Below are 13,258 nucleotides of genomic sequence, written 5' to 3'. Positions count from 1 at the left end.
TCTGCAAAGAGGAGTGGGCCAAAATTCCATCTAACGTGTGCAAACCTCATCATCAACTACAAAAAACGTCTGACTGCTGTGCTTGCCAACAAGGGTTTTGCCACCAAGTATTAAGTCTTGTTTGCCAAAGGGATCAAATACTTATTTCTCTGTGCACAATGCAAATAAATATATATAATTTTGACAATGTGATTTTTATTTTATTTTTTAAATATAATCTATCTCTCACCTGTAAAATTAACCTAGCCTAAAAATTCTAGACTGTTCATGTCTTTGACAGTGGGCAAACTTACAAAATCAGCAAGGGATGAAATACTTATTTCCTTCACTGTATAAGCCATGGTACACAAGTTACAACCATACATCTAATGGTTACTGAAGTGTTCATACGTGGGAGGGGTCCTCTCCCATGAATACCCTTGCGGGGGATAGTTATGTTATGTTGGACAATGGTTATAATGCTTGCTACATGTTTAACACAATGTGAATGTCGTACATTATTGCTTGCTGCTAAATATGCAATGTACAGAGTATGTGGGGATGATTTTGCTAGTACTTATGTGGGTGTTCCTTCATGGCTGATCTGAAACTGATGTCATGGAATATTAGGGGTATGGGTAGTTCCCGTAAGAGAATTGCGTTATTTGCACATGTGAGGAAGTTTGGGCCACACATTTTATGCCTCCAGGAGACCCATATGACTGCTGATTCTGTCAAAAGAAAAACCATGGGTTCCATGGGCAGAGCATTCCTGGCACATATCCTATTCTCGCGGTGCTTCTCTACTAGTTCATCGTGCAGTGAGGTGGAATGCGACTCGGACAATTGTGTATCCAGAGGGTAGATATGTTTTTGTGCATGCCTATATTAATTGTGTATCTTTTGTGATCCTGGGGTTATACAATCCACCCCTGGCTACTATGTCACCCCTACAACTAGCGGTTAATTTTGCTTCTAATTATCCTGAGGCTAAAATTCTGTGTTTGGGGGATTTTAATATATTACTGAACCCGGTTCTGGATAATTTTGTGCCCCAGGGTGGTGCTTTGGAGCTGAGCTCTTCTTCAAATCTGCAGAAGTTGGTGGAGGAGATGGGATGGGTGGAGTTGTGGAGACTGAGACATCCCCAATCGTTGGAATTCTCATGCTTTACTCCTTCTAGAGGTGCATTATCTAGAATTGATTAAATATTTGGCTCAGTGTCTTTGGGCCCTAGGATATCTACTATTGACTATGTCCCACGTAGCGTTTTGGATCATGCACCCCTACAGGCAGTATTTCATCTATATGACCAAACAGCCAGTAAACTGAATTGGAGAGTGATTGGTTCCAACGATTGCATCCCCGATGAGTTGACCCAGTTTCTAGACATTCATTGTGCGGAGACTAATACCCTACTTAAGTGGGATACTTTTAAAGGGTATTTGAGGCAGTGTTTGAAGTCCACAAGAAAACATCGCAATCTGTGGAGGACGGATTGGCCGCGTCCTGTAAAGTAATGGAAAGGACCTTTATTAATGATCCTTCTGAGGAGAATAGACTAAAATGGCTGCAGGCGGGTAGATTATGCTTGTTACATCTTTAAGAAAAAATAATTTCCTATCCCATTTTTCTTTAACAGAACGCCTTTGAGCTGGGAAATCAGTCCAGTAGATTATTGTCGCATATAGTGCATTCCAGTCAGTCATCTCCTGCCATTTTAAAAATTCTGGATGAGGGGTGTCAAGAACTAAGTGATGCCGAGCAGATTGGACATAGATTTCTTAGGTTTTATACTGAATTATACACCTCCCAGAGTGGGTACTCGGATCATTCACTGTCTGAATACTTGGAGGGAATTACTTTCCCGCAGTTGTCCTTAGTGCATAGCGATAGATTAGATGAGGCTATTACGCTAGAAGAATTGAAGATGGCTGTGAAGGAACTAGGCTAAGGGGAAATTGCCTGGACCTGATGGGATTCCTTTAGAGGTGTATTCCAGATATTTTGAGATTATTGGTCCTGAATTGCTTCAGATGTACGAGACAGTTTTTGAGTTGGGTACTTTGCCTATATCTCTGTACGAAGCCACTATTATAATTTTGCTGAAACCTGACAAAAATCCCCTTGAGTGTGCGTCATATAGACCAATTTCTTTACTAAATTTACATTATAAAATTCTGACTAAGCTTTTGGCAAATAGACTTAATTCTATTATCACCTCTGTAATGTCCGTGGCTACGGGCTGTCAGCTGCAACCTCCCCCTGACAGCCGCAGCCACGAGTCGGCAATCGCTGGCCCCAGCCACCTGCTCAGGAGACGCCTGCGCTCGCGTCCACTCACCTCAGCCGGACCCCGTAGGGTGCGCGCGCACGCTCGTGCCCGCTCTTAAAGGGGCAGCGAGCACCAGACATTCTGATGACCCTTGACCCGTGAGTACCCTGGACTATAAGAGGGGCCCAGACCTCTGCTTCTATGCCTGAGTGTTGTTGTTGTTCCCTATAGTTTGTCTATGTGATGGCCTCCTAGTGTGTTCCTGTTCCTGTAACTGTTCCTTGCATTTCCATACCACCCTGGTCTAGCACTGTGTTGTGCCAAAGTTGTGTCGTGCTGTTCCACGTCTGACATGCTTCTCCTCGCCTGACGTCTACCTGCTGCCTAGTCCAAGCGGAGCCTGCCTTGCTACTGTCCGAGCTGCCACAGGTACGCTATTACGAACTATAGACATTGTCCTGCACCCTGTTGGCCAGCTGCCTTACCGCCAAGGCGGTACGGCCCAGTGGGTCTACCGACCCTTCGTGACAGTACGCTCAGGCCATGGACCCCGCTGCTCGATTCAAGACTATGACGACATCACAGGAGATGCGAGCGGATATGCTGGACCTCCGGTCTCGACAGAACCAACTCCTCCAGGCGTTGAACATTCTTGCACGTCGGCAGGAGGCACAAGCTGCCGTTCCTCCTACTACACCTCCTGGCAATCTTGATCCTCAGACTCCACCTCTTGGCAGTATTGACCCACGTGTTTCTTTGACACTTCCTGACCGCTATGATGGAGAAGCAAGTACCTGTCTTGGTTTTCTTAATCAATGTCAGATCCACTTCTGTCTGTATGCTAGGACATTTTCGTCTGATGGTGCCAGGGTCGCTTTTATCATCTCTCTCCTCACTGGCAAAGCTCTTGCATGGGCAAACCCTATCTGGGAGAGACAGGGACCAGAGACCTGTGACTTCCCTGCCTTCCTACGGACTTTTCGCATGCTGTTTGAGGAGCCTGGACTGGTCTCATCTGCAGCGGCCTCTTTGATTAACCTGCGCCAAGGAGACACCTCCGCGAGTGAGTACGCCATCCTCTTCTGCACCCTGGCGGGAGAGCATTTATGAAACAATGAGGCTCTGGTGGCTGCATTTTGGCATGGACTATCTTCCAGAATTAAGGACGAACTTGCCGCCCGGGATCTGCCGTCTACCCTGGATGACCTCATCCTTCTGTCTGCCCGGATTGATATACGGATCTGTGAACGCCTCCAAGAGGTTCGACGGCAGGGAGCCCTTCCTACTCTGGTCCCTACTTTGCAGCAAACCCTGCTGTCCTCGGATGTCGATCCTCCTAAGGAGTCGGTAATAATGGATCAGTATAAGTTATCTACCCAGGAGAGACAACGCAGACGCACATCTGTCTTTATTGCGGTCTCGATGGCCATCTTGTGCGCCTGTGCCTCCAAAGATGCCAAAACCTAGGGTTGCTAGGAGTGACAACCTTGGGTAAAGATGGACTTCTAAATTGTCCATACCTGTGACCATAGTGTCCGGTGAGAGAACGCCTCAGGTCTCTGCGTATCTGGACTCTGGATCCACTGCTAATTTCATCCGCAGAGATCTGGTGGACCTTCTGCAATTGCCCACCACCCCTCTGGAGAGGTCGTTGACAGTTTCCTCAGTGAATGGACTACCTCTGCCAGACCCAGTTATAGCTGTGACCAAGCCGCTGAGGCTACAAGTGGGAGCCCTTCACTCAGAACTTCTGTCTTTCTTTGTCCTGTCCAAAGCTGTTAACCCTGTGTTGCTGGGCCTGCCTTGGCTCCGACTGCATGCCCCAGTTCTGGACTGGAATTCTGGAGAGGTTCTCCAGTGGGGCCCTGAGTGTCAAGGTCGTTGCCTGGTGCGGATTCATTCGGCTCAGCCTTCGCTGCCTCGGTCTTTGGCAGGATTGCCGAGTCATTATGCTGCATTTTCAGACGTCTTCAGCAAGAGAGGGGCGGAGACATTGCACCCACATCGGGCGTATGACTGCCCTATTGAACTGATTCCTGGTGCATCCCTTCCCCGTGGTAGGGTATATCCTCTCTCCTTGCCAGAGACTCTGTCCATGTCCGCCTATGCGAAAGAGAACTTGGAAAGGGGCTTCATATGAAAGTCTTCCTCCCTGGCAGGAGCCGGGTTCTTCTTTGTCAAAGAGAAAGAGTCCGGATTCGCCAGGGTGATGAATGGAAGACTGCATTGAACACCCGTGATGGACACTATGAGTATCTAGTAATGCCCTTCGGCCTGTGTAGTGCTCCCGCGGTCTTCCAGGAGTTTGTGAATGACATTTTCCGTGACCTCCTCTATGTTTGTGTTGTAGTCTACCTTGATGACATCTTGATTTTTTCTCCAGATCCTATGACGCACCAGAGACATGTCCGTCAGGTTCTGCTACGGTTGAGGGAGAATTGTATGTACGCCAAGTTGGAGAAGTGCGTGTTTGACAAGGAGGCTCTACCCTTCCTGGGCTACATCGTCTCGAATCGAGGTCTCGAGATGGATCCTGAAAAGGTAAAGTCTGTCCTGGAATGGCCACACCCTCAAGGCTTGAGGGCCATACACCGCTTTTAGGGATTCGCTAATCTTTACAGGCAGTTTATTCCGAACTTCTCACTGACTTCTCCCATCTCTAACCTTACTAAGAAGGGTATGAACGCCAAGGTGTGGACTCCTGAGGCAGAGTCCGCATTCAAAAGCCTGAAGAGTGCCTTCACGTCAGCCTCTATCCTCCGTCATCCGGATGTCTCTCTGCAGTTCTCGTTGGAGGTGGACGCGTCCTCTGTCGGTGCTGGTACACTCCTGCTCCAGAGAGGTCCCAAGTGCAAGTCAAGGGTATGTGGATACTTTTCCAAGCCCTTCTCTTCCGCAGAGCGCAACTACTCGATTGGGGATCGGGAGTTACTGGCAATCAAATTGGCTCTGGAGGAGTGGAGACATCTACTAGAGGGCGCAGCTCACCTGATCCTGATTTTTACGGACCACAAGAATCTGACCTACCTCCAGACGGCCCAGCGGCTGAACCCTCGTCAGGCCAAGTGGTCACTGTTCTTTGCAAGGTTCCAGTTTGAGCTTCATTATCGCCCGGTCTACAAGAATGTGAGGGCCGATGCCTTGTCCAGGTCTTTCGAGACAGAAGACACCATAGAGAGTCCACAGAACATTATTGATCCATCTTGCATTGTCTCGGTCAATCCCCTGCAAGTTGGGGACATTCCTCCAGGGAGGACCTTTGTGCGCCTGGCTGATCATGGAAGAATCCTCTGCTGGGGACACTCCTCTAGACTGGTAGGTCACGCGGGGTTACGTAAGACCCGGGATTTGATTGCTCGTCATTTCTGGTGGCCCACACTGCCCAAGGATATTGTGGACTTCATTTCTTCCTTTGCTGTATGTGCAGCCAACAGGGCCACCCACTCCAGACCTCCTGGTCTGCTCAAGGAGATTTGCCTGTGCCCAATGCTCCCTGGCAGCATATAGCTATGGACTTTATCACGGACCTGCCTCTCTCTGCTGGATGCAGTGCTGTCTGGGTGCTGGTGGACCGATTTTCGAAGATGGCCCACTTCGTTCCTCTGACCGGTCTTCCTTTTGCTCCTCAATTGGCCAAGTTATTTATTGGCCAAGTTATTTATCCAACACATCTTCCACCTGCACGGCTTGCCGCAGCATATTGTGTCTGATCCGGGGGGGGGGGGGGTTCGGTTTACCTCGAAGTTCTGGAGAGCCCTCTGCGGACTCCTCTGTGTGAAGTTGGACTTTTCCTCAGCCTACCATCCTCAGTCCAATGGTGAAGTCAAGAGGATCAATCAGATCTTGGAGAACTACCTACGCCACTTCCTCTCCAAGCAGCATGATGACTGGGTGCAGCTGCTTCCGTGGCCTGAGTTCTCATATAATAATCACACCAGTGAGTCCACAAGGAATACACCGTTCTTCATTGTCTACGGCCAACACCCACAAATTCCTCTCCCGGTCCCCGATACTTCCGAGGTACCAGCGGCTAACTCCGCTTTTAGAGACTTCCTGCAGATCTGGCAGCAGACTCGATCCTCCATCCTAATGGCAGTCGACCGCATGAAACAGAAGGCTGACAGAAGGAGAAGAGAACCTCCTCAATTTCTCCCTGGCACGAAGGTCTGGCTGTCTTCTAGGAATATCCGACTAAGGGTGCCGTCATGCAAATTTGCTGCCAGGTTCCTCGGACCCTTCGAGATTCTACAGCAGATCAACCCTGTCGCCTACAAGCTTCGGCTGCCTCCTACCCTCAAGATCCCCAACTCAAGATCCATGTCTCCCTCCTGAAGCCGGTGGTTCTGAACCGCTATATCAAAACTCTTAGCCCTGCGGTTGCCTCCAGCGGCCCTTCAGACACCTTTGAGGTTAAGGAGATCTTGGACACCAAAAAAGTGAGAGGAAAGACTTTTTATTTGGTGGATTGGAGGGGGTTTGGTCCTGAAGAGAGGTCCTGGGAGCCAGAGGGGAACCTCAATGCTCCTACTTTTTTTTAAAAAGTTTCTCTCTCGCTCTGGTCCCAAGAAGAGGGGGTGTAAGCGGGGGGATACTGTCATGTCCGTGGCTGCGGGCTGTCAGCTCCAATCCCTGACAGCCGCAGCCACGAGTCGGCAAGCGCTGGCCCCAGCCTCCACTCACTTCAACTCACCTCAGCCGGATCCCGTAGGGTGCTTGCGCATGCTCTTGCCCGCTCTTAAAGGGGCAGCGCGTGCACTTTGATGAACATCAGGCCGTGAGTACGCTGGACTATAAGAGGGGTCCAGCCCCCTGCTTTGATGCCTTTGCGTTATTGTTCTTGTTTCCTAAGTTTGTCTATGTGATGGCCTCCTAGTGTGTTCCTGTTCCCTGCATTCCGTACCATCCTGGTCGAGTACTGTGCTGAGCCAAAGTCATGCCTTGCTGTATACCACTCCTGTCCTGCTTCACCACGCCTGACGTCTGCCTGCTGCCTAGTCTCCGCCGAGTCTGCCTTGCTACTGTCCGAGCTGCCACAGGTACCCTATACGAACTATAGACATTGTCCTGCGCCCTATTGGCCAGCTGCCATACCGTCAAGGCGGTACAGTTCAGTGGGTCCACAGACCTTTCGTGACAGTTATACCACCCAAAATACTTACTAGTTCGCATTTCCCATATGACTACTATATGTTGGCATCATTTTTTGAACATTCTTTTTTTTTTTTCTAGGACGTTACAAGGCTTAGAACATAAGCAGTAATTTCTCCTATTTTGAATAAAATGTCAAAAGCCACATTTTTTAGGTACCAGTTCAGTTCTGAAGTGGCTTTGAGGGGCCTATATATTAGAAACCCCTAACAAACACCCCATTTTAGAAACTAGACCCCGCAAAGTATTCAAAACAGCATTTAGACCGTTTACTAACCCTTTAGGTGTTTCACAGGAATTTAAAAGTAGAGGTGAAATTTTCAAATGAATTTTTTTTTGTCAGAAAATCCTTTTTATTAATTTTTTTTCTGTAAAACAGAAGGTTTTACTAGAGAAACGCAACTCAATATTTATTGCTTAGATTCTGCAGTTTTTAGAAATATCCCACATGTGGCCCTAGTGTGCTAATGGACTGAAGCATTGGTCTCAGAAGCAAAGGAGCACCTAGTGGATTTTGAGGCCTCCCTTTTATTAGGCACCATGTTTGAAGAGGTCTTGTGGTGCCAAAACAGTGGAAACCCACCAAAAGTAACCCTATTTGGCAAACGACACCCCTCAAGGAACTTATCTAGGGGTATAGTGGGCATTTAGATCCCACAGGTTTGTTTTTTTTGCTGCATTTTTTAGAATTAGGCTGTGTAATTGAAAATCATATTTTTCCAATAAAAGGTACAAATTTTTAATTTTGACAAGGAATAAAGGAGAAAAAGCCCCCCAACATTTGTAAAGCATTTTCTCCCGAATAGGGCAATATCCCATATGTAATCATAAACTGCTGGTTTGGGGGGCGGAGCTAGCAGCTGAACTGCATGGACGTGTGTTTCTGAGCTCTGTAGATCCACTGACCCTTACCTGAAGCTATTGACAGCATGGCAGTCACAGCAATGGTGAAGTATGGAGGAGGAAAGCCCAGATATCACGCTGGATCTCAAATACCTGTTGGATCGCAGGGAGATCTGGACAAATTTGTTAAAAAACAGCCGGCGGTGGCAGCGGCGAGCAGATCCAAGATGGCGCCCGCTTCACCTGCACGTGGAGCGGAGCAGCATGCAGAGTCATCGGAGGGGGAGAGTGGAGCTGAAGAGAATATGGAGACCGGAGATCTCCCTCTTTCCAGAGCTTTTTTCAAAAAGGTACTCCATAAAGCCCTACAACCGATTGTACAAGAGCTGTCTCGTATAAAGGAGGAATTTAAACATATTGGCCAAAGAGTAGATATGATTGAAACGACACAAGCGGCCATATTGGAATATAATGTTGCTGCTTCCCAGAGTTTCTCTGTGTGCCAAGATCACTTTAATGCCCTATATATGCGGAATAACATCCGCATGCGCGGCATTCCGGAATCGGTTCCTGCTGATGCTATATTGGACACAGTACAGCAGAATTGTCATGCAGCAGTTGGCGCAGACTCTCCTCCTACCTTCATAATAGAAAGGGCGCACACGGCGCTTCGTCCAAAGCCGAAACCTTCTGATCCCCCTCGGGATGTAATTTGTCGCTTTCTCAACTTTCGGGACAAGGACTTGGTTTTGTCTAAAGCCAGGGAGCACGCTCCTTTGGAGTTTCGAGGGAGCACCTATAGCGTTGTACCAAGATTTGGCATCTATTACTTTGCAAAAACAGAGAATAATGAAGCCACTTACAGATTGGCTTAGGCAGAAAAAAATCGCCTATCGCTGGACATTCTCATTTGGGATCTCTTTCATTTACAACGGCCGTAGGCTTTCGATTTCAAAATTTGAAGACCTGCAGGAAGTGTTTGATCATTTAATGTTTGATCATTTGGATATAGCGCCACCCCCTATTGACAACTGGGACGTCGTTCGGGACTTGACCACTCTACCTGTTGTAACCCCTATTGCTCCCTGGGAATCTGTAGCCTCCCCGAAGCAACAGCGGTCGAAGAAAAGAGCTGGCCGCATGGCGCCGGAACGACTGGACGGTGAAGACATCTGAGGAGAAGCTTGTTCGGTGATTAACAGGTTCCCGACCGCTGGCCGTAAATATACGGCCAGCGGTCAGGGTCTCTAAAGTCCGGCGTATAGTATATATACGGCCGCACTTCAGAGACTGTGCACGCGCGATCGCGTGCACACAGCTCTATGCCCTGGCTGTTGCTAACAGCCATGGGCACTGGGCAGAATGTCAGGGGTCAATCTTTTGGCCCCTGAACATGTGATCGCTGTGACAACCAATCACAGCGATCACATGCATTTCTGCATAGAAAACAGTGTGCACGCGATCGCGTGCACACAGCCCTGTGCCCTCGCTGTTACCAACAGCTCTGGGCACTGGGCAGAGTATCAGGGACCAATCTGATGGTCCCTGAACATGTGGTCGCTGTGACAACCAATCACAGCGATCACATGCATTTCTGCTTATAAAACAGTGTGCACGCGATCGCGTGCACACAGCCCTGTGCCCGCGATCGCGTGCACACAGCCCTGTGCCCTCGCTGTTACCAACAGCTCTGGGCACTGGGCAGAGTATCAGGGACCAATCTGATGGTCCCTGAACATGTGGTCGCTGTGAAAATCACAGCGACCACATTTGTTTTATTTTGAGTTTTCTGGCAGTAAATCTCCTGCCTCTTTTCTTCTCCTCAAACATTGTTTCAGTTTGAGGAGAAAAAGAGACTCGGGAGAATTGCTGCCAGAAGATTACAGTGAAAAAAAAAAAAAACAGTTACACTATAAAACATTCTCTGTATAGATAGATTTCTATCTATCTATACAATCTATCTATCCATCTATCTTTTTTTCTATCTATCTACCTTTCTTTCTTTTATTCTATTAGAATAGGCAGGTAGGGAGTATATAATTATATATATATCCACATATATATAATATATATAGCAATAGCGGTTTATTTTTTTGTTAGCGGTAGTGTAGATATATATAGCAGTTAGGCCCCATGCACACGACAGCAAAAAACCTCCGTTTTTGCGGACCGCAACTGCGGTCCGCAAAAACTGAGCCATTCACTTTCATTGAACGCTGACACCTTTCAGTAGCACTACGGAAGGGTGTCAGTGCCGTGGAAATGTTCCGGGAATTATGGAACATGTCCGTTCTTTCGCATTTTGCGGGCCGTGCTCCCATACTTTGTATGGGAGCACGGCCCGAAAATGCGGCTGTCAGTCAGCGGCCGGCCGTGCCCGCGATCGCGGACAGCAATTGCGGGCACGGTCGTGTGCATGGGGCCTTAGTTTGTGTGTTTTATAAAAAAAATAAAAAAATAAAATTTGTTTAGTTAGTGTTAGTGTTAGTTACGTTATGGCGAGGAAGTTGTTTAGCGCCGAGGAGGCATACGCCATGCTGTGGTCTGAGTCGGAGACCGCATCAGAGATGGCGTCCGAGATGGAACCTGTTTTAGGTAGTGACGATGACAGCGTCACTTCAGGTTCATCTTCAGGGGACGTTGTCCCTGATGCAGTCGAAACTGCAGAACATGAAAGCGCAGGGCCAAGTAGCGCTGTAGCACGGGACAGCCTGGTCCCTCCAGTCCAGGCTCTTGTATGGGCACCTGCCCCATCTTTTGGGCCTAGAATCCACGGATTTACTGCCACTCCTGGCATAACCGTGGACAATACAAATTTTGTCCAAATGGATTACTTCCATTTATTTATAACGGACGACATCCTAAATCAGATTGTCCACGAAACAAATTTATATGCCACGCAATATATAAGGCAGAAACCTTCATCCACTCATGCCAGAGATTGGACGCCCACCAATTTGCAGGAATTAAAAAAAAATTTGGGGCTCACCCTAAATATGGGTATTGTCAAAAAGCCCTCCATTAGGTCTTACTGGTCAACAAGACCCGCCCAAGCCACCCCAGTATATTCTGCAGTAATGCCCAGGTCTCGTTATGAGACAATAATGAGGTTCCTCCACTTCAATGACAACGCACAGGCCCCCCCAAGTACCGATGCAAACCGGGATCGGTTGTTCAAAATAAGACCGCTAATAAATTCCCTGAATAATTTATTTCTGCAATTCTACACCCCTGAGCAGAATGTAAGTGTGGACGAGCAGATATTTTGGAAGTGTTATAGAAACTCTGTTGAGTTTTGTAAAACCAGCTTTGAAAAAAAGCGATATGTGAAATAATCTTCTTCTATCCTCCGCCCTCCTACATCTCTATGTGATAAATAAGGCCACATATTTGGTATCCCCGTGCACGGGAGAAGTGGCAGAATGTGAACGGAGATTAATTTTGACCGTGGTCTATACCGTGTGTGAAAAATGCTGGTATAAACTGACGCATTTGCTAAAAAATTGCTAATTTTATTTTGTTCCATCTTATTCAAGAAACTTTCAGAAGAAAACTGGACTTGCTAAAAATATGATAAACCCCTTGAAGGAAACCTTGTGGGGTCTGCTTGCGTGAATGAAGTCATTTATGGGGTGATTCTAATCTTTCAGCAGCATTAGGCCCCCCAGAAAACAGTATGCGGCTATAAAATCAAATGCAAAATTCCTGGACCGAAAAGGCCAAAAAGCCTCCTTTTATGCCAAGCCCTGGCACATGCCCATGAATAAAGCACACATATTTGGTATCCCCATGCACGGGAGAAGAGGAAGAATGTGAAATGCGATGAATTTTGTCCGTGGTCCATTTTGTGTGTGAAAAAGCTAGCATAAACTGACGCATTTGTTAAAAAAAAAAGCTAATTTTATTTTGTTCCATCTTATTCAAGAAACTTTCAGAAGAAAACTGGACTGTCTAAAAATATGATAAACCCCTTGAAGGAAACCTTGTGGGGTCTACTTGTGTGAATGAAGTCATTTATAGGGTGTTTCTAATGTTTCAGCAGCATTAGGCCCCCCAGAAAACAGTATGCGGCTCTAAAATCAAATGCAAAATTCCTGGACCAAAAAGCCTCCTTTTATGCCAAGCCCTGGCACATGCCCGCACAGTGAATAAGGCACACATATTTGGTATCCCCATGCACGGGAGAAGTGGAAGAATGTGAAAGGAGATGAATTTTGACCGTGGTCTATACCGTGTGTGAAAAATGCTAGCCTAAACTGACGCATTTGCTAAAAAAGTGCTGATTTTATTTTGTTCCATCTTATTCAAGAAACTTTCAGAAGAAAACTGGACTGTCTAAAAATATGATAAACCCCTTGAAGGAAACCTTGTGGGGTCTACTTGTGTGAATGAAGTCATTTATAGGGTGTTTCTAATGTTTCAGCAGCATTAGGCCCCCCAGAAAACAGTATGCGGCTCTAAAATCAAATGCAAAATTCCTGGACCAAAAAGCCTCCTTTTATGCCAAGCCCTGGCACATGCCCGCACAGTGAATAAGGCACACATATTTGGTATCCCCATGCACGGGAGAAGTGGAAGAATGTGAAAGGAGATGAATTTTGACCGTGGTCTATACCGTGTGTGAAAAATGCTAGCCTAAACTGACGCATTTGCTAAAAAAGTGCTGATTTTATTTTGTTCCATCTTATTCAAGAAACTTTCAGAAGAAAACTGGACTTGCTAAAAATATGATAAACCCCTTGAAGGAAACCTTGTGGGGTCTACTTGTGTGAATGAAGTCATTTATGGGGTGTTTCTAATGTTTCAGCAGCATTAGGCCCCCCAGAAAACAGTATGCGGCTCTAAAATCAAATGCAAAATTCCTGGACCGAAAAGGCCAAAAAGCCTCCTTTTATGCCAAGCCCTGGCACATGCCCGCACAGCGAATAAGGCACACATATTTGGTATCCCCATGCACGGGAGAAGTGGAAGAATGTGAAAGGAGATGAATTTTGACCGTGGTCTATACCGTGT

This window comes from Rhinoderma darwinii, chromosome 3 (assembly GCF_050947455.1).
Source record: "Rhinoderma darwinii isolate aRhiDar2 chromosome 3, aRhiDar2.hap1, whole genome shotgun sequence".
Taxonomy (NCBI): Eukaryota; Metazoa; Chordata; class Amphibia; order Anura; family Rhinodermatidae; genus Rhinoderma; species Rhinoderma darwinii.
The sequence above is the reverse complement of the archived record's forward strand: the minus strand, read 5'-3'. Positions refer to the sequence as shown.